The sequence below is a fragment of the Panthera pardus genome, unplaced genomic scaffold (genome assembly GCF_024362965.1).
Source record: "Panthera pardus isolate Hobbes unplaced genomic scaffold, ASM2436296v1 HiC_scaffold_3, whole genome shotgun sequence".
Lineage (NCBI taxonomy): Eukaryota > Metazoa > Chordata > Mammalia > Carnivora > Felidae > Panthera > Panthera pardus.
This window is the reverse complement of record NW_026526876.1, coordinates 52851448-52870376: the sequence shown is the minus strand read 5'-3', so window position 1 is coordinate 52870376 and position 18929 is coordinate 52851448. Positions and strand designations below refer to the sequence as shown.

Sequence of the window (18929 nt, the reverse complement as noted above, 5' to 3'; positions counted from 1 at the left end):
GAAAATCCTCAACAAGATATTAGCCAACCGGATCCAACAATACATTAAAAAAATTATTCACCACAACCAAGTGGGATTTACACCTGGGATGCAGGGCTGGTTCAATATTTGCAAAACAATGTGATTCATCACATCAATAAAAGAAAGGACAAGAACCATATGATCCTGTCAATAGATGACAGGAAGGAAAGCATTTGACAAAATACAGCATCTTTCTTGATAAAAACCCTCAAGAAAGTAGGGACAGAAGGATCATACCTCGAGTTCATAAAAGCCATATACAAAAGACCCAATGCTAATATCATCCTCAATGGGAAAAAACTGAGAGCTTTTCCCCTAAGGTCAGGAACAAGACAGGACAGGGATGTCCACTCTCGCCACTGTTATTCAACATAGTATTGGAAGTCTTAGCCTCTGCAATCAGACAACACAAGGAAATAAAAGGCATCTAAATCGGCCAGGAGGAGGCCAAACTTTCAATCTTCACAGATGACATGATATGGAAAACCCAAAAGATTCCACCAAAAAACTGCTGGAACTGATTCATGAATTCAGCAAAATTGCAGGATATAAATCAATGCACAGAAATCGGTTGTATTCCTACACACCAACAATGAAGCAACAGAAAGAAAAATCAAGGAATCTATCCCATTACAATTGCACCAAAACCCACAAAATACCTAGGAATAAATATAACCAAAGAGATGAAAAATCTAAACACTGAAAACTATAGAAAGCTTATGAAAGAAATTGAAGAAGACACACACACACACACACACACACACACACACACACACACAAAAGGAAAAAGATTCCATGCTCCTGGATAGGAAGAACAAATATTGTTAAAATGTTGATACTACCCACAGCAATCTACATATTCAATGCAATCCCTATCAAAATAACACCAGCATTCTTCACAGAGCTAGAACAAACAATCCTAAAATTTGTATGGAACCAGAAAAGACCCCGAATAGCCAAAGCAATCTTGAAAAAGAAAACCAAAGCAGGCGACATCACAATCCCAAACTTCAAGCTGTATTACAAAGCTGTAATCATCAAGACAGTATGGTACTGGCACAAAAATAGACACTCGGATCAATGGAACAGAATAGAGAACCCAGAAGTGGACCCACAAACGTATGGCCAACTAATCTTTGATAAAGCAGGAAAGAATATCTAATGGAATAAAGACAGTCTTTTCAGCAAGTGGTGCTGGGAAAATTGGACAGCAACATGCAGAAGAATGAACCTGGACCACTTTCTTACACCATACACAAAAATAACCTCAAAATGGAGGAAAGACCTAAATGTAAGACAGGAAGCCATCAAAATTCTCGAGGAGAAAGCAGGCAAAAACCTCTTTGATATTGGCTGCAGCAACTTCTTACTCAATACGTCTCAGGGGGCAAGGGAAACAAAAACAAAAATGAACACTGGGACCTCATCAAAATAAAAAGCTTCTGCACAGCGAAGGAAACAATCAGCAAAACTAAAAGGCAACTGACAGAATGGGAGAAGATATTTGCAAGTGACATATCAGATAAAAGGTTAGTATTCAAAATCTATAAAGAACTGATCAAACTCAACACCCCAAAAACAAATAATCCAGTGAAGAAATGGGCAAAAGACATGAATAGACACTTCTCCAAAGAAGACATCCAGATGGCCAACTGACACATGAAAAAATGCTCAACGTCACTCATCATCAGGGAAATCCAAATCAAAACCACAATGAGATACCACCTTACACCTGTCAGAATGGCTCACATTAACAACTCAGGCAACAACAGATGTTGGCAAGGATGCAGAGAAAGAGGATCTCTTTTGCACTGCTGGTGGGAATGCAAGCTGGTGCAGCCACTCTGGAAAGCAGTATGAAGGTTCCTCAAAACATTAAAAATAGAACTACCCTATGACCCAGCAATTGCACTACTAGGCATTTATTCAAGGGATACAGGTGTGCTGTTTTGAAGGGGCACATGCACCCCCATGTTTATAGCAGCACTATCAACAATAGCCAAAGTATGGAAAGAGCCCAAATGTCCATCGATGGATGAATGGATAAAGAAGATGTGGTATATATATATACAATGGAGTATTACTTGGCAATCAAAAAGAATGAAATCTTGCCATTTGCAACTACGTGGATGGAACTAGAGGATATTATGCTAAGTGAAATTAGTCAGAGAAAGACAATGTCATATGACTTCACTCATATGAGGATTTTAAGATACAAAATAGATGAACATAAGGGAAGGGAAGCAAAAATAACATAAAAACAGGGAGGGGCACAAAACATAAGAGACTCTTAAATATGGAGAATAAACAGAGGGTTACTGGAGGGGCTGTGGGAAGGGGGATGGGCTAAATGGGTAAGAGGCATGAAGGAATCAACTCCTGAAATCATTGTTGCACTATATGCTAACTAATTTGGATGTAAATTTAAAAAAAAATTAAAAAAAAAAAAGAAAGCCAAGACATCAGGGGTCCTAGTCTTGGCTCTGCCCATTCCTAGCAGCGTGACTCTCCCACCTCCCCTCTGGGCTTCAGTTTTCTCATCTATTAACTGGGTTTAACAATTCCTTCTCACTTTACAGTGACAAGAGCTGACATTTGATTCAACTCAACCGGGATTTACTGAGCACTAGGTATGTGCCAGGCACTCTACCTGGTCTGAGGAGGACAGCTCACAAAGGTGGATCCCATAAGTACATGGATTATGTCCAGGTAGTGCAAAGCGTATGGATGGAGGTGGTGAGCGGTGGCTTACATTTCAGTAGTATTCTAGAGCGTTCCCATTCATAACTTCACGGAAAGCATCTGATGACTGTCTGAAGTAGGCAGAGCAAATATTCTTACTCTCATCTGACAGATGGAGGAGACTAAGAAAGTTAAGTGACTTGCTGAGTGGTGATTATAATGTCTAAAGTCTGTGTCCACAATTCATTTGCAAAGGGTTTTCAAATATGTCATCGTGGCATGCCATTGAATCTTCAAAACCTCCGGTGTAGTAGAATTTATGAGTAGTAGACCTGTATTACAAGTGAGAAAAGAGGCAGGGTCAGAGAGTCAGCTCCTGGAGAGGAAGAACCAGACCGTCTTGATCCACATGTCCTCAGCACCAAGCATGGTGTCTGACAATGAAAGCCAGCTTCCACACTCAATAGCAGAAAAAAACGAATAACCCAATTACAAAATGGCTAAGGGCTTGAATAGATGTGTAAATGGCCAAGAGGCATATGACAAAATGCTCAACGTGGCTAATCACCACGGGAAATGCAAATCAGAACCACAATGAGATACCACCTCCCAGTCAGGATGGCTAGTATCAAAAAAACCCCTCAAAAAACAAAAAACAAAAGACAGCAAGTATTGGTGAAGATGTGGAGAAACTGGAACCCTTGCACATTATTGGTGGGGATGTAAAATGGCAGCTGCTATGGAACACAGTATGGAGGTTCTTCAAAACATGAAAAACAGAACTACCATATGATCCAGCAATCCCATTTCTGGGTATTTATCTCAAAGAATTGAAAGCAGGATCTTAAATAGATAGCTGCATTCCCATGTTCACTGGAGCATTATTCACAATAACCAAGGGGTGGAAACAACCAAGTGTCCATTGAAAGATGAAGGGATAAAGAAAATGTAGTTTGCACATACGAAGCTACACTCTTCATTCAGCCTTAAAAAAGAAGGAAATTCTGCGATGTGCAATGGCACGGAAGAACCTTGAGGACGTTATGCTGAGCGAAAGAAGACAGTCACAGAAAGACAAATGCTCCTCTAACATAGTCACTTTTTAAATAATTTTTTAAAAATGTTTATTTATTTTGAGAAAGAGAGAGAGTGGGGGAGGGGCAGGGAGAGACAGAATCCCAAGCAGGATCCATGTTGTTAGCCCAGAGCCCGCTGTGGGGCTCCATCCCATGAATGGTGAAATCATGACCTGAGCCGATATCAAGAGTCGGTGGCTAAGCCGATTGAACCACCCAGGTGCGCCTAAAATAGTCAAGTTCATAGAATCAAAGAGTGGAATGGTGGCTGCCAGGGGCTGGAGGGAGGGGGAAATGGGGAGTTAGGAATCACAGGGCATCAAGTGTCAGTTAAGCAAGATGAACGAACTCTAGAGATCTGCCGTGCAACACTGGACCGACAGTCACCACTTCTCATTTGTCACGTGGATCTCGTGTTGAGTGTTTGTACCACAATAAGACAAAATAAATAAATAAATAAAATTAAGTGCTTTAAAAAAAATGTGGCTCATAGTTGACACTTTTGATGTCCTGCCCACGTCCCCTTGGGCTTAATTTTATGGTGGGATAGCCCCATTTCCAGCTACTAGCACCTGTGTTTCTTTGCCTGCAGGCTTTCTCTGACCATACACAGGGCAGGGGAGAAGTTCCAGAAAGTTAACACTCCCTGGAGCCACCTTCAACCAGGCTGTCAGTAATTGGGACATGAATACCCCCACTCCCTCACCCTTCAGGTGAGATAACTCTGAGGTTCATGTCCCACTGGCTCCCAGCGTTCCCTGAGGGATTAAAGTCCAATTGGCCGTGGTACTAACTTGCCTAATCATGACTTGTTTTTGGTTTTCTTTCCCTGTCTCACTGCTGACTTCCCTATGGGTGTTCCCTGGGATCATTGCCCAAATAAACTCCGTGTCTTTTTCTTTCAGGGTCTGCCTCTAGGGGAACCAGACTAAGACCGGATTCACTAACAGTTTAGGGGGTGAGTTCGTGAGTGGATGGACACATGAGAGGATGAACCCCATCCCTGATCCCTGACGGGGAAGTTCCAGTGGGCCTCGATGTGTCTGTTTCACAGGAACTGGGGCAAGTTCGGGAAGGAGCTGCATCTCAGCAGCTGGTGTCGATGTGAGGAAGCAGAGAAAATCTGCCATAAATCCTGTGCTGGAGGGGTTGCTACAGGAATGTGATCCCTAGCCGGGTAATGAGTCTATGAGAAGACAGGACTCTCTCGCTCAGGTCCCCTCCCTTGGCTGCCCACCTCTCTGGGAACAAAATCCAAATGCCTCACTCAGGCCTTGCTGTCCTCTCCCACCCATCCTGGACCCTTTTGCCTTCACCAGGGGGGCTCCAGCCTCACATGTTCTATTCCTTGAACACGTGGAGCTCCCCCTTCCTTGGGGAACCTTTATTCTCACTGGCCCTTTGCCTGGAACCATCATTCCCCCAGAGCTTTGCCTGACTCACGTTTTCCCTTTCCGTTGGGTTTCAGCTTAAAAGTGACCTCCCTGGAGAGATCTTTCCACTAACCAACTTAGTGTCCCCTTATTATATCACCTCGTTCTATTTCATCATAAAACTTGTAGCTCTGGACAATGTATTATTATTATTATTATTATTATTATTAATGTAGTTTCTGTATATATTTCGTTCACTGATTCAGCCTCAGCCGTTGGAGTAGGGGCTGGTGCATAGTAGGTGCTCAATAAATATTTGCTAATGAATGAATGAATGATTAACTAATAAGAAGATGGCAGTGGACAGAGGTCTGGAAGAATTCTGGAGCATGAGGGCCAGTGCCTTTGGCTACATTTTAATGGCCTGGTGAAAAATTTTTGGACCACCTAGCTGTATTTAAAGAACTGTATTAGATAGGGGCACCTGGGTGGCTCTGTCGGTTGAGTGTCCGACTTTGGCTCAGGTCATGATCTCACGGTCCATGAGTTCGAGCCCCGCGTCGGGCTCTATGCTGACAGTTCAGAGCCTGGAGCCTGTTTCAGATTCTGTGTCTCCCTCTCTCTCTGCCCCTCCCCCGTTCGTGCTCTGTCTCTCTCAGTCTCAAAGATAAAATAAAACGTTAAAAAAGATAAAAAAACAAAAAAAGAACTTTATTAGATAGAGAGGGGTGATGCGAATGGCTCAGGATGACTCAGGTAGGAGTAGGAGATTCGGAACCTAAACCTGGGCTCCTGACCACGAACCCTATGCTTTTGGCACCCCCCCCCCCATCCTGTAGGCGTCCTCTAAGGGCCACCCAGAATGCTTGGAATAAGGCCTTCTGACCGTGTAGCCTAGTCCTTCTACTACATCACATAGATGTGGGTATTATTCTTGCTGCTGTGACATTTAAAACTTTATTTAGATATTGTCCCAGTTTTATCTTTTGCCGGCTTGTGAGCAAATATATAGGTCGGCCGTACAAATAATTTGCCCTTGAAAACATGTCAGATAAAAAAGACTGTCGTCCCCCTCCTCCCATAGCCTCCGGACCATAGTTTTTCAACTTCAGCACCACTGACATTTTGAGTTGGATCGTTCTTTGTGGTGGGGGCTGTCCTGTGTATTTGAGGATGTTTCGCAGCACCCCTGGCCTCTATCCAGAAGCTCCTTCCAGTTATGACAACCCACAATGTTTTCAGACACTGTCAGCTGTCCCCCGGGGACAAAAAGCGCACCTATTTAAGAACCACCACCTGAGCTGTAAGAAGGCAGGCACTCTGTCTATTTTTGCTTAGGATTGCGTCCCTAGTACTTGGCCCGTGTTAAGTGCCCCATAAATATTTGTTGAAAGAAAGGATGAAAAAATGGGTGAGTACGTGAATGACTGAACGTACGAATCCAGACAGTGTCCTTGGACTGAGCTCTCCAAGTCCCCCGCCCTCAGCAGCTCCCTGCAGCCTGCGCCCCCTTCCCCATCTCCCTGGCATCACATTGTCGGCCAGTCCCATCGGCCGGTCAGAGCGAGCCCCAGTAGAGGTCTTCCATCTGGCTTCCCGTAAACTACCTCCAAACAGGCGGCAGCTCCCAAGTTGGTCTGTCTCAGCCCCGTGTGCGGAATCCAGAAACTCCTAACCTTACACCCCAACTGAAGCAGGGAAAAGAGGCAGAACACAGGAGTGCCTGTAACGGACGCCCCCGTTCCTCGGGGGTCACTCACACCCTTGGGGATCCAACCCAAGATGCTGCAGCAGAGGAAATCGCTGAGTCGCCACTTTCCTTGTGTGCTGCACCACCCCCCCACCACCATATTTCTCTATTTTGCAGACACCGGCGGAGCGAACATCCATCGGGGAACATTACGCTGTATAATGAGGCAACCGCACTCAGATCCCAAATGAGAAAATGGAAGCTTCTATTAGGCTTTAAGTTGCTTGAGCTCACTCAGCCTCTGCTGATGAAAATATGAGCGGTGTCTAAGGCTGAGCCTGCTTCCCCACATGCTCTGGTAAATATCTAAGTATCTCCAGATTCCTCTCTGCCTTCTCAACTGCGTGCATCACTTCTGACATTTATGAGTTATCCATGATGCTTGCAAGATGAAGCCACCACGAAAACGTTCCATCTGCACTCATTCCCACACCCCCTCCCCAACCGGGGCTGAGCTGGAATCTCTTAGACTGTCACAGCTCATCCCATATGGGTGAGATGTGAGGCCAGCTGCAGACCTTTTAGGGCGCTGCCCCTCACCCTTCGCCGCTCACCCCTACTCGCACTGCACGTGCTGGGAGACTCCATTTCATCTCCACAAGGCCTGGCCGGGCGAGAGTCTTCCTGCGACCGGGGGATGCGAGGGCTGACAAGGAGGAAAGACGCTCGGTTCTGCCCTCTGAGGAAAGGCCTCGGCATTTATTGGGCACCTACTGTAGGCACTGTACATATCCTCAAAAGAAAACAGGGTGTGGGATGGCGTCCTTGTTTCACCATCTGGGAAACGTGTATGCCTGGAGTCACATGGCCACTGCAGGGATGCGCCCAGTGACAGATGACAGGGAGTGACAGACGCTTAGCGACTGTCATTAATTGCATGCTACAGGTGTAGTGAGGAACTGCTACATAAAGGGGCAAGCAGCGTCCTTCGTGCAAGCAGAGCAAGAGAGGATTAATTCATGCGAGGGACTGCGTGGGTCCAGGAGTGGAAGAACAAACAGGATTTTCATGGCGGGAAAATGGGATGCTCCCTGGGCTGAAGGACAGCCATGCAAAAGTACAGAAGTGGGTGCCCTTCGGCGGAGAAGGGGTGTGTGAAGAGGGAGGAGGGTGCGAGTGGGCAGCTGTGTGCGGGACCAGCTCAGTGGTACCGACGGCTCATCCTGCCCAGCACGGTGTTCAACAAGGTCAGGCTGGTAGCTTGAGATCAGCCATTTCAACATTTACACCACACAAGTGGTCAATCAGGACTCTTTTCCCCCGAAGCCCAGCTGCTGAACATTGAGGAGCTCGCACTGAGGACTGGGGGACATTACTTCCGAGGTGACTCCAGGGGCCCCGGTCGTATGGAACAGCAGGTTGGTTATGGTGTTGAGGAGGGTGAAGCCTCCAGGAAGGTGAGCCAATGGCTGGAAATTGAGACCTGTGGTTCAGAAGATCAGAAGTGACTGCTTTTTCTCCCCCCTGCCCCCCACCGTGGGAAGTGGAAACGTCCCACTAAAGAAAAGGAAACATCCCTTTAAATGAAATGAAAAGAAAAAATGGAAGTGAAGATCTGACCTGGTGGAGTATCTTAGCAGAGAAGCAGACAGAGCCCGCAGGTGCTTCTGTCTATTACTGATATTACATTATCACAAACTCACTTATTCAGAATTCTCTTACCATAGATCAGTGCTTTGCGTCTTCCATTACTAGCTAATCCAAACGGGCCTGGTGCAAACTTAATTTTGAGGATAATGGAGGCCCAATCTGTGTGCACCACTGGCTGGCTCCCACATCCTACAGCATTTGCTGACTCTCTAGAATCAGCGAGACTGCACCAGCCCCATAGACCTTCCTCCCGAGAGTGAAGGAGCAGAGTTCTGGGATCCCCGAGCTCTTCTGGCTGCCTGCATTCAATACCTACGGTGCACCAGCTACGGTGCTGGGTGCCCAGTGCAAATCATGCCTGGCCGTCACCCAGTTCCCAAAGGGAGATTGTGTAACTTCAATCTGATGGAAGAGGAAACAGGAGATTCCCAGGAAGGTTGAAAGACCGAGGTCACGCAGTGAGCAAGTGCCAGAGCTGAAATGTGAACCCACGTTTGTCTGCAAGGCTTATACTCTTTTTAAAAAATGTTTATTTATTTATTTTGAGGAAGAGCAAGTGAGCGTACAAGCAGGGGAGGGGCAGAGAGAGAGAGAGAATCCCAAGCTGGCTCTGTGCTGATAGCGCAGAGCCCGACGTGGGGATCGATCTCACAAACCTCAACATCGTGACCTGAGCTGAAATCAGGAGTTGGATGCTTAACTGACTGAGCCACCCAGACGCCCCTGTACAGCTTATACTCTTAACCACATCTTGTTACTGCCTATGGTGACCTGAGTAATGGCTCCCAAAGACATCCACATCCTAGTCCCTGGGACCTCACAAAAAGAACTTGGCAGATGGGATTAAGTTAGGGTTCTTGAGATGGGAAGATGATCCTGGATTATTCAGGATCTAATCCCAAGGGCTCTTAGAAAAGGCAGGCAGGGGGCGCCTGGGTGGCTCAGTTGGTTAAGCGGCCGACTTCGGCTCAGGTCATGATCTCACGGTCCGTGAGTTCGAGCCCCGCGTCGGGCTCTGGGCTGACAGCTCAGAGCCTGGAGCCTGTTTCAGATTCTGTGTCTCCCTCTCTCTGACCCTCCCCCATTCATGCTCTGTCTCTCTCTCTCTCAAAAATAAATAAACGTTAAAAAAAAAAAAAAAAGAAAAGGCAGGCAGATCAGGATTTGAGAACAGAAAAGATGGCAGTGTGGGGATGGGGCCGAGACTGATGTGAGGGGCCACAAGCCAAGGAATGCCAGCAGCCACCAGAGGCTGTGAGAGGCCAGGACTGAATTCTCTCCTGGAGCCTCCAGAAGGAACCAGGCCTGCCGACACCTGGATTCTCACCCCGTAAGACTCATCTTGGACTGCTGGTCTCTACCACTGTAAGACATTACGTTTCTGTTGTTTTAAGCCACTTTTTGTGGTCATTTGTCACAACAGCTGTAGGAAACTCATATACCTTCTGAAGCAGGAGGAAAGAACTGAGTTGAGATATCAGTGCAAGGAAGGAACGGAATGAGGCTGGACCTCTAGGTGTCCTCCTTTTCCTGACACCCGCCCCTCCCAGCTGCACTGACCTCCATCTGAACCAACACAATCCATAATTTCTTGACCGCCCCCCCCCCCCCCACACACATACCCAGGGGAAGGGAGGACGCTGAATGTCCGATGACAACACGCTGGGGCTCTATCTAGGTTCCGCCAGCCACCTGCCGTGTGATCTTAGGTGAAGCACTTTCGTTCTCCAAACTTCTGAAGATGGCGTGACTTTTCAGATCCAGCTTTTAGATTTTTATATCCGTGTGCTAAGCAGACTAATCGTGTAAGCACAGTTTGGACAGAATTTTGAGGCCTCCAAAGGAGCATCCCAAACAACGCTGCACAGATTATTCTCATTTGTCTTGTATGCAAACAGGTTTCTGTGGCTCCCCCTGGAGGTCTCTGGAAGCTGCAAGCTGGGGAGCCATCCTTCAGGGAGAAGCTCCAATGCCTATGAATTTGGGATTTCTCTGGCTGCTACAGCCAGAGGGTGGGCAAAGACCGGTCTTATGAACTGAGGGTGGAAAAAAAAACCCAAAAACATGTGCTTAGAAACACTGGAAACAACTCTTGGAAGCCTGAAAATGTGAAGGCTCTGAGACAGGCTGGCAGGGATGAGAGGAAGTGGCAGTTAGAAGGATGGGAAGGGATGATGCTGGGTCAGGAGTCTGGGCGTTAAATTCCCAGCAGTGATGGAGTCCCAACAGCCTTCTTCTTCTTTGTTTTCTTTTTAAGATTTTGTTGTAAGTAATCTCTACACCTACCATGGGACTTCAACCCACAACTCCAAGATCAGGGGTCACACGCTCCACTGACCAAGCCAGCCCAGTGTCCCCTGCTGTTTATTCTTTGAATAGTGGTTACTTTTTTAGCCACTGGAGGCTGGGCCTGGAAGCAGCCTGGCAGTAAAGCTCAGGGGAACAGAGCATGGCTTAACTGAGAACTGAGACCCAGGTTTCCAAAGGCCTAGACCCTAGTTCAAATCCTGTCCCCATCCTTTTTTGGGACTTTAAGTTTCTTAAATTTTTTTTTTAATGTTTATTTTTCAAGGAGAGAGAGACAGAGCACAAGCAGGGGAGGGGCAGAGAGAGAGAGGGAGACACAGAATCCGAAGCAGGCTCCAGGCTCGGAGCTGTCGGCACAGAGCCCAACGCAGGGCTGGAACTCACGAACCGTGAGATCATGACCTGAGCCAAAGTCGGATGCTTAACTGAGCCACCCAGGTGCCCCGGGACTTTGAGTTTCTCAGACTTTCAACTTCCGCAGGTGAGTGAGTGAGAAGAGCTCCTTGGAGCTGGGGAGCCCCCCACTCCTTAGGCGGGGGGTCCTAGCTGCCAATTTCTCTGAGCCTTAGCTTGCTCAGCTGAAGAATGAGGTCGCTCACCAGAGGGCTGACAGAAGGTTCAGGGAGATAAGAGCCTAATCCAGTCCCTGGAAGGCCGATTCCCTCTTGCCCATGCAGGCTTTCTCCTCGGTTGGGAGCATGACAAGGCACAACAGGACGGCAGACGTGAGTGCCGCTTCTTTTCGAAGGTGGCTACATCTACACATCATGGTGACCACTGGCTGGAAAACATGTCTCTGTGTCCCCTACCGGCTGCTGTTCTGCCACGTGTAGAGCAAAGTTCCCGTGCATCTTTCACCCCTCAAGTGAGCATGATGCCAACAATGGGTGGGGCCCAAATGAACAAAAGCCTGCTCTCCAAGCTCCCATCTGAGACCCCTACCAGCAGCCCGGGGCTCCCCTCGGAATGTCAGTAGGACACAGGCTCAGGTCGCTACACCCTGCCCAGTCCACAACCTCTTACCTGCCCCCCTGGTTGGCTCTTCCCCAAGATGTGGCCCCTTCTCAGGCAAAAAAGTCAGCTGCCGGCTGAGCTGCTGGCCGAAGGCTGCCTTCCCAGAGACTGACTGGGCCTGCTGGGCCGCCTGCAAAGAGAATGCATGCAGCCTGCTTGCCCTCTGTTCCCCGGGGCTGGCAGAAGCCATGTGAGAACGGGGTGTGGGTCAGAGCTCCCGGGTACCAGGCTCATCATCTGCCTCTTCCTCCCTGGGTTGGTCGGTGCTGGGTGTCGTTCCTGGAGAACACAACCATCACCCTGAAACCTGAAAGCGGGCCACCCCAAACTTTAATGTGCCTATGAATCACGTGGGGAGCTTGTTAAAAGGCAGATTCTGATGCGGTAAGTGTGGGGTGGGGCCCCTGGCTGTGTTTCTAGTAAGTTCTCCGGTGATGCTGATGCTGCAGGGAACTTAAAGTCACCCGCAGCAATGACAAAAGGCTCAGGTCTCAAAAGGAAGGGAAGGGGAACCACAGCTGCACGTGTGCTGCAGGCCTGCGGCCCTTTCACCAGGTGGGCAGAAGTTGTTATTAGGTTAGAACCCTGATTTCACAGACAAGGAAACTGGAGCCTCAGAGCCACAGACACGCAGCCAGAGTGACCCGGGTGGCAGAAGGAGGCCGGGACTGAGTTTGTGCGTCCAGCCCAGGCTTTCTCTCTATGAAGGTGTTTCCCGGTAAATGAAGATGAAAACTCTGTTGCAACCCACAAAAGACGAAATACATCTCATGAGTAAACTTATGGAAAACTGCTTGGTCTCCTTCCTCATCTGGAAAATACAAGGCAAAACAGTGTGGACTGACTTCTCACCAGTCAAAATAGAATAGATACTTTAAAATAAAAAATTGCAGGCGGGGCCGGGTGTGGTAAAGTGGGGATTCTCGTGTACTTCCGGGGATAGTGTGAATGGGGACAACGGATTGAAAACGGGTGGCAACATGTGTCTAGAGCCTCAGACATGTTCCTAGACTCTGACTTGTAATTCTGCTTCTGAGAATCTTCCCTAACGAAGTCTAGAAATACGCCTTTCCCAGCATCATTCAGGATAAGAAGATAGTAGAAAGAGTTTAAACATCGGACATGCGTGAGCAGGGGAGAGGCAGAGAGAGAGGGAGACACAGAATGTGAAGCAGGCTCCAGGCTCCAAGCTGTCAGCACAGAGCCCGATGCAGGGCTTGAACCCACAAACTGTGAGATCATGACCTGAGCCGAAGTCAGCGCTTAACCAACTGAGCCACCCAGGCTCCCCGTAAACATGTCCGTTCAAATGAGCATAAATCTATTGCACTTAATCCAATGATTTCAAAGTCAAATGTACACTGAGATTTTGTAAATGATTCCTTGTTTTCTCATTGACTCCCATGATAATTTCGGAGACAAGTGAACTTCACTTCTGATTGATCACTGATTGGCAGAAGCTTTGGCTTTTCTGTCCCCAGCTTCTATGGTTTAAATATGTCACAGAGTCTAAGCAAAAACTCAAAAGTCATCAGGAGGTGACACAGGAAAGAGACTTTACGAGGGATCATTCATTCCTTCAACAGACTGGGCTCTGTGAATACAGAGGTGAAAGACAGTCTACAGGTGGCCTACAGTCTGAAAGGGAGGGAAGCAGATCATTCCTATAGTTCGAGTGAGCAGACCTCCCCAACCAATTAGCACTGGACATGGTGGGGAGGATGTGGAAGGCACCCCTTCGGCAGGAGATGTCCTGAATGGTGAGGGGATGTTTGGCAATGAAGGGGCAGAAAGGCACTCCAAACAGTATTTGCAAAGACTCAAAGGGGGGGACATTGAGAGCACCATGGATCAAGGAGCCACCCCACATTCCGACCTGGCCTAAGGGTGCTGTGCTTGGGGGAGGGAACAGTTGAGTTGGGGACAGCTGGGATTGTCAAGGCTATAGATGTCATGCTATGGGGTTGGGATTTTATTTGGAAGGCGATGGGAGCCCCAGGGGGGTTTTAAAGAGGGGAGGATCATGACCAGACCGGAAATGAATGAACACTCTCACTTCAAGGTGGAGGTGAGGTGATGGACGGTTAAACTCAGAGTGTGGTGGGGTAGTGAGAAGCAGTCCAGGGGTGTTTCACTAATTCAGGAGAGAAACAGTGAGGGGGTGGCAATGGAGTTGGGGAGAGCTGGACAGATGGCAGGGGCGGGGCGGGGGGTGGGGCAGAGGGAAGGAGTTATCCATGGTAGATCAATAGCTACTACAGTTTGATTGGACGCGGAGGGTTGGAAAGAGGGAGGAGCTCCCATGTTTCTGGCTTGGGCAACTGGGTTGACTGTCAGAACATTAGTAATTGCTAATTCATGTATTTTTGCAGGTTCAAATTTCAGGGTCAATTAAAAGGTAATTTTATTGAACAAAATATAATTGAAATGTAACCTTCCAGGAATATATACATCTCTTGAAAATGTGGGTGCCTATCCACAGACCAAAAACTCATATCTTATCTACAAGCCATCATACAGGTGTAGAGGCCAGCTCCTTTCTGGTGCCTCTAGAAAGCCCTCAGCCAGCACCCATGTGTTTCACATGAGGGAGCAAAGTGGAGATGTTGGCTCTGCTGTTTGAGAAATCCTGCTGCGGGGGTCGGGGGGGGCGTTTCCCTTTGACTGATGGCTGCCCAAAAATTGAGGTGGGATATGCAGAGTGGAAAAAGGAGAGAGTTACAAAAGGACAATGGTTTCTGGGAAGCTCTCAGGTGGGGAAGGCTGGGCTTCTTTCTGTGGGTCACCTTTCCCCCAAAAGCAGAAAGGAATCCTGGTTTTGTGATTTGCTCTTATAGATCTGTGAACGGCCCACACACGCACCTGCACACCTGCACGCACAGGCACACGCTGGGTACACACACATACAGATGAGGCTCAGCACGACTGAGCAGTCTATCTTACAACATGATGCTTGGGATGGCTGAGCTGCACAGCGGCCTGCGTCTTTGGCTCCTGGGTGCTTGCCTGCCTTTTCCCCCAGGCCATGCCGAACACCTCTGCCGAACATTCTGTGCCTGCTTCCCCACAGCACTCGAGAACCTACAGCTTGGTGTTGTGGGAGGAACCCAGACTCTAACTCCAGACGGAGTTGGATCCGAATCCAGGTTTCTTCCCCCCCTGGGTGACCTTGGGCCCCTCCTCTTTGACCCTGAGGCTTCCCTTCTATAAAACAGGAGTAACAGCATCATCCTGTAGGCTTGCTATGAGGATTAAATGAGATAATGCAGTAAAGTGCTCCCCTCTGCATCTTGGAAGAGGAGACTTGAGATAGGTCTAGTGATACATGCTGAGCACAGAGGACCTCTTGGGGTAATCCAGCACTGTGACAGTCCTGTATAATATGGTAATTTCTGCAGCAAAATCTCCTGTGATGGCAGAGACAGAGTCTTCTTTGCTAGATAGTGCAGCTCGTGCTTCTAAATGTCTTTATTTAAACTAAATTAGCTGTGCCGTTGACTCTGGTGCAGAACCACGGGCTGTGCTCCCAGCCCACCCCGCTGCCCTGCAAGGGCAGCTGCCTGGTGCAGTGTAGGTCCTGTCCCTGGGAATCTGGGAGCCGGGCTCAAAGGCAACTTCCTGCTGCTGCCGGCTGGGCACAGGTCCGGGGTGCAGAGAGCTGGGCTGCATCCCCGTTCTCCCACTACTTGCTTGTGACCTTGGCCAAGTCACCAGACTGCTGCACTCAGCTGAGAGTCTGTGTTCTCATCTGTGCATTCTCAGGGTCCAGCCCAGGGTCTGGCCCAGCAGGGGCCCGGAGTCTTCTGTGTGAATGAATGGATGCAGGTACAAACGTCTGTGCTCCTCACCTTCCGTAAAGAGTGGGTAACAATTCCTACCTTGAAGAATCGTATCAGAGACTGGAATAGAAAATGCCAAGCAATGAGCCTGGTGCGTAGTAGACGCTTGACATATGGGAGCTTACATTCTTATTCTTTTCGTTATTATTAGTCGAGCACTGCCTCTGGGAGGAACTGTTTCCTCTGCCGTATCTGGCAGGGTGCCTCACTTGTAGTAGGTGTTCAGTCAACCATGGTAGATTTTTAAACATTTCCCCCCCTTTTCTTTCAGTGTGAACTGGAAATCTGGTCGGGTTGCTTGGGGCATCTCTCCTCTCTCCTCTGTCCCAACTTTCCTCCCCCCTCCCCTCTTCAGGGGACCCAGTGATCTACTGAAGGGTGGTGGTGGTGGGGGGGAATGATACTGTATTTGATGACTCAGGATCCAACACACATTTCCCAGCCCCGCTGGTGTAAGGAAGAGCCAAACCGGGCCCAGGGAATTATTTTCGGTATTTTCTCCGGCTATTCTCATCTCTAGCATTTTGCAGTGGGTGGTTAGAGCTGGTGATTTTCCTTTCTTTTGTGCAAATGAGACCAGAATAAACAGCACGGGGTGAGTCACTTCAGACTCTTAGTACTTCAATTACTTAAAGACTCAAGGGCCTGGTGAAACTTAGAATGTCACCTTCAGAACAGTCATAAGCAAATGGAAAACGCTCCATATTTCGAGGTAGTCGATGCGTTCCCGGCACAGGAAATCTTGTACCAGCTAGTCCTAGCGCCCCGAGAACGTTGGCCACGAGGCGAGTCTGCCTCTAGAAGGCACTCCTAGATGCCAAGTACTTTGGGGCATTATTTCATGTCTTACTTCATTTAATCTCTACAGTGACCCTATGAGGTAATACATTTAGTGCCTACGAGGTAATAAATAACAGCCTCCATGTATCTTTCTTGCCTACACGGGTGCCGGACTCACTCTCCATATTACATCCATTGTGTCCTTGGGCCCTTGCAGCAATCCTGGGATGCAGTTGCTGTTGCCTCTCTGTTTCATAGATGAGAAAACCAAAGTGCAGAGCAGTGAATGGGGGGGTAGGGGGTGGGGACAAGAATCGACCCCGAGTCTCTGTTTTAAAGCCTATAGTCTTGGTGCGCCTGGCTGGCTCCATCGGTGGAGCGTGAGACTCTCGATCTCGGGGTTTTAAGTTCGAGCCCCACGTTGGGTGTAGAGATTACTTAAAAATAAAATCTTAAAAAAATACTAAAGCACCATAGTCTTAAAGCCCTATGTTTAGCAAACCCTATGTTATGTGTCCCAAGGAACCCTGGGGCCTCTTGAGATACTAATAATAGGTGATTGGCAGGGGAAGAAAGGGTACTGTGGTGCAGGCATTTTGGGAAGTTTTGCTTGCCCAATCTCCCCTATTAGAGTCAGCACAAGTTATCAAATGTCCCAAGAGAACTCGTGTTAAAGAAATTTGTTGACTCTGTTAGAATAGCCATTTCTCTAACGTGACTAACTATGTAGCCATTCATTTGTTCATTCATTCGTTCATTCATTCCCACGATGCTCATCACCACCGCCCAGATGCCTGGTGCGGGGCTATGGACATGCTATACTGTTGACTCATAGAATAGCATGGTTTTACTCCAGTTTTCACACCAGGGTTCATTCTCGGGGGAAAATGCCCAATCGAGAAAAATCAGAATTAAAAAAATTACTGTCATGAGAACAGAATGTCATTTCCTCAAATACCTAAGGAATAACAGCCCTGCTGAGGTCTCATCTGGCACCGTTAGTTGAAGGGGCTCTAAGAGGTCCTCTCCCCTAACCCTTTCATTGAGTCCAGAGCCCTCACTCCGCCTGACCTCCCCAAGTGATCTTCTAGCCTCTGTTTACATACCTTCAGGGACAGGGAGCTCGCTACCTAACAAAGCGGCCTGTTCTACACAGACAGCAGCTGTTAGAAAGTTCTTTCTATTGACGTGAAATACGATTCCCAGCAGCTCTTATGCAGTGTTCCCTCTTGCCTCCATGAGAGCTAAAAAACTGGGAAGGCCGCTGTCACTTCCCTTAGAGTCTTCTGTCCTCCAGGCTGAACGTCTCCACTTTCTCACTGAGCTGGTTTCCAGCCCCCTTGGGAGAAGTAGGTAAATTGAGAAAGCACACAGGCTTTGGGGCTTCAAAGTATCTAGTAACTGATAGCTGTGTGACCTTGGGTAATTTGTTTAATTTCTCCAAGTCTGAGGTGTTTTTTTGTTTTTTTTTGAAAAAAATCGAAATCGATTTGCCACACGGAATTTTTGATGATTAAATAAGATAATGTATGCAACAAGCCGACACAATTCCTGGCACTGGGTAAGTGATCAATGCATATTATTGATCCCGCCCGTCTGCTTCCTCCACCTTTCTAGACTCTCTCCTCTGTCTGCACGGTACGCTCAACCTTGTCACCATCCCCATAGTGATGTTGAGAGAATTCCAGGAGTAGTTACACCCCTAGAGCAGACAGTGCCAATAATCCCCTCACTACAGAAAGGAGTTCTAGTCCTGGCTCTCCTGTGAACCCAAATGTGATCTGGGTCAAGGCATGTTCTCTCTCCGTATCTTGGTCTCCACATCTGAGGCCCAACTCCGATATTCTGGAGTGTTCATAAATGTCCAAATGCTCTTCTGTATTACATAAAAGGCCAATAAAAGATCGGACTTTCAGAAAAGAAAATGGCAAAAACATTTTTTACTCCAAACGAAAGATGAAAAAACTTCAAGGCCCAGAAACCAGTATGGACTGTTCTTTTTCTTTCCCTTGACCATTTGAGTTTATTGTTGATTGATCCTGAAATAATGAGGAATCTGTTGGATTAGACTTTGGATAAAGATTTTAGGCTTCTGGGTTCTGTTCCTACTTGGCACTGAAAAAAAACACCCAGTTATTTAAGATGCTTATTTTCAAGGAGGCCAAATAAAATAAATTCTCTTGTAGATTTGACTTTGTAAGATCGCCATAATGTGCATTATGAAGAGTGTATTAAATTGTTTTTGTTTGTTTGTTTGGCCCAAGCACAGAATTTATTTTTTGTTTTTGAGTTTTGAAAGGCAGATACTATAAAGGAAGAACATAATTTTTCTGAAATTTCATCTTAAAGATTATTATTCAGAATTTAGATTTCATTTCCCCATGAAAACAAAGTTATACATGGTGGTCAGATTCCCAGGCTCGCCCCACAGATGTTTACTACCCATGCACAGTTGTTCATCATTTATACTTGCCCCCCCCGCCCCTTTTTAAGTTTA

At 47.5% G+C, this 18929-nt stretch overlaps 1 protein-coding gene across 1 annotated transcript in view; it reads right to left on the bottom strand.

The window, feature by feature from the left end:
- Positions 1–18929, bottom strand: part of LOC109251923 (acid-sensing ion channel 2) — a 268037-nt gene that overhangs the window by 182302 nt on the left and 66806 nt on the right. The window lies entirely within an intron of this gene.